Below are 2,603 nucleotides of genomic sequence, written 5' to 3' on the forward strand. Positions count from 1 at the left end.
TGGCAGAGTAATTTTACCCAAAACAAAAATCACAATCAAAATCAATCAATTAAAGCAATTCTCAAATCAAGGGTTCATGTCATTGAAATTTGCAATGCAATCTAGATTAATCTTATAGGTTGATCACTCCTAGTCTAATTAATCACATGCACAACCATGTCAACCAATTTAATTGCAACAATTCAATCAATCAAGGATCATCAACTAGCAAAAATCATCAATCTAGCATGCTTCCCATTCTCCTTAGCAACTAATCTACTCACTAATCACGGTGAAATTAAAAGACAAAACAAATTCAATCAAAATCATATTCATTTCAAGTTTAATCAAGGAGTTCAATCTCTCAACAAATTCTAAAGCAAAGAATGAAATTCAAATCAAACTTTCCAAAATTAAAGGAAATTGCAATAGAAGTAAATTCAAAGGAAAGAAATCTCACAAACTTTCATTGATGAGAAGAAGAAATCCAAGATCAAGTTGAAATCAAAGATCAAATTCAAGTACAATCAAGTAATCTTAAGCTTCTCTCTCTACTTTCTCTTTCTACTTATTCTGGAAAAATATATGTCAAGTACAAATTAAGTCGTCCCCCCTCAAAATGAAAATTTTAAGGGTATAAATAGAAGAAACGAGCGAAGGGGACGGGGCGCCTGGTGCGCGCGCACCACCAGGCCGTGCGCGCACACAGGTGGGTCTGCACGCACGCAACCCCTGTGCCGCGCGCGCGCACCCCTGCTCGGTGCTCGTTGCCTTGCCTCCTTCGCTTGCTTGATCAATATCCGCGCTCCCGAGCATCCCTATCATTGGTGCACTCGAGGCGATGCTCGTGAGAAGGGCGGCTCCTTTATCTTCCACGCGTTTGAATGCCTCAAACCAAAGCATAACTTCCAAGGCCCTCGAGCTCGCGAAGCTAGCTTGAATTATGTTTTCGGAATTTTGAACTTTGCTCCATTAACTTTCTTGAATGCGCTCGAGCTTTCTCCTAGGTGATCATACCTCGAGAAACTCAACACACCTACAAAACAGGTAAAGGAAACAAAGAAGCGAGAGAAATAGTCGAGAAATGAACAAAATGACAAGAAAACCATTAAAAGCATGCCTTTCTCTAAACTTATACACAAACACGCGAAGCAAGCATTATTATGTGAAAACACGGAAAAAAGGACTAAAAATGAGAATAAAACTATAAAGAAAACCTAGCCTAAGACTGTCATAAATGACACTCATCAAATTCCCCCAAGCTAAACCTTTGCTCATCCTCGAGCAAAACAAAATCAAGCTTAAAGGTAAATGATGACATTAATTAGGCAAGCAAGAAATGAGAAAGACTAGAGAATAAGAGAATATACACTAACTCACTTTCGTAGGAATCACGGTCAATTTTAGCAACAATTGACAAGCCATTTAAACCTCTAGATCGGCCTAGAGGACGAGTAATGCTCTCGTAAGGGTTTCCTAAGAGGTTAACCCATAAATCTTTATTAAAAGGAGGAAAAACATAAAAGGAGAAAAGAGAAAATTAAAACCTTGTAAAGAAAAGAGGTGCTTATACAATGGACTTTTGCACATGATCAAAACACGAGAGGATACCAAACTTTCTAAAACAACAATGGTAAGCACGTTCTAAGATATCGAGGGTTGATTGAAACATAGGACATGCTAAGTATAGAGAACTACCAAAACGCAATTCACCTTCATCTAAAAACAATTTTAGCACATTTTCCCAATTGACTTCAAATCTTCTTTTAGCAAGCCTCTCAATAGTTCCTCGAAGGAACCAGAAAAACAAATAGATTTGAGGTTTTCTCGACATCTTGACTTTGCATCCCCTCTCCTTAGGCTTTAACTCATAATGCCCTCCCTCGGAATATGACTCAACCACTAGATCAAAAGGGCTTTCCCAAAGGTTGTAACGTAAAGGCAAAAGGTTGAGGGTAAGCTTAAAATTTAGAATTTGGTGGTACACTTAAGTTGTGAAGCAAAGATTGGCCAAATCTCAACACCAAAACAAAGAGATCACCAAACAAAAACAAACTAACACCCCCAAGCTTATTCAAAGCTATAACCACAATCATATATACAAAAAGCGTAAGACACTTCCCCCAAGCTTGAACAAAGCATTGTCCTCAATGCTTAAAATAGGGAGAAACATTTACATCAAAATGGTTTTGAACTTTTTCATTTTTTACTTTTTTTTTTTGAATTTTTGCCAAAGCTTTTTGAATTTGCTTTGCTTTTTCTCATTTTTTCAATTTTTCATATTCACTTTATTCATTGTCCTTGCCTCTTTTAACTATGGACGACTTTTTTTTCATTTATTCACTTGCCATTATTCACAAGATATACAAAACACAAGCTTGCTTACAAATAAGAACCAATATCCAAACTTATATACCACAATCTCCAAGAACTTGATTGTTTGCTTCACAAAAACCAAAAATGGAACAAAAAGAAACAAAAGGCCCAAAGTTCTAAAGATGTGGCTTGAAAAGAAGGGAAAAAGGCTTAAATGGTTAGCGAGTAGGCAAATGTGAACCCAGGAACTAAACATAAAGAAAATTAACCTAGAAAAGAAAAATTATCACCCCGAAAAGATGCCTTTG

Source organism: Chenopodium album, chromosome 17, assembly GCF_948465745.1.
Source record: "Chenopodium album chromosome 17, dcCheAlbu1.1, whole genome shotgun sequence".
Taxonomy (NCBI): Eukaryota; Viridiplantae; Streptophyta; class Magnoliopsida; order Caryophyllales; family Amaranthaceae; genus Chenopodium; species Chenopodium album.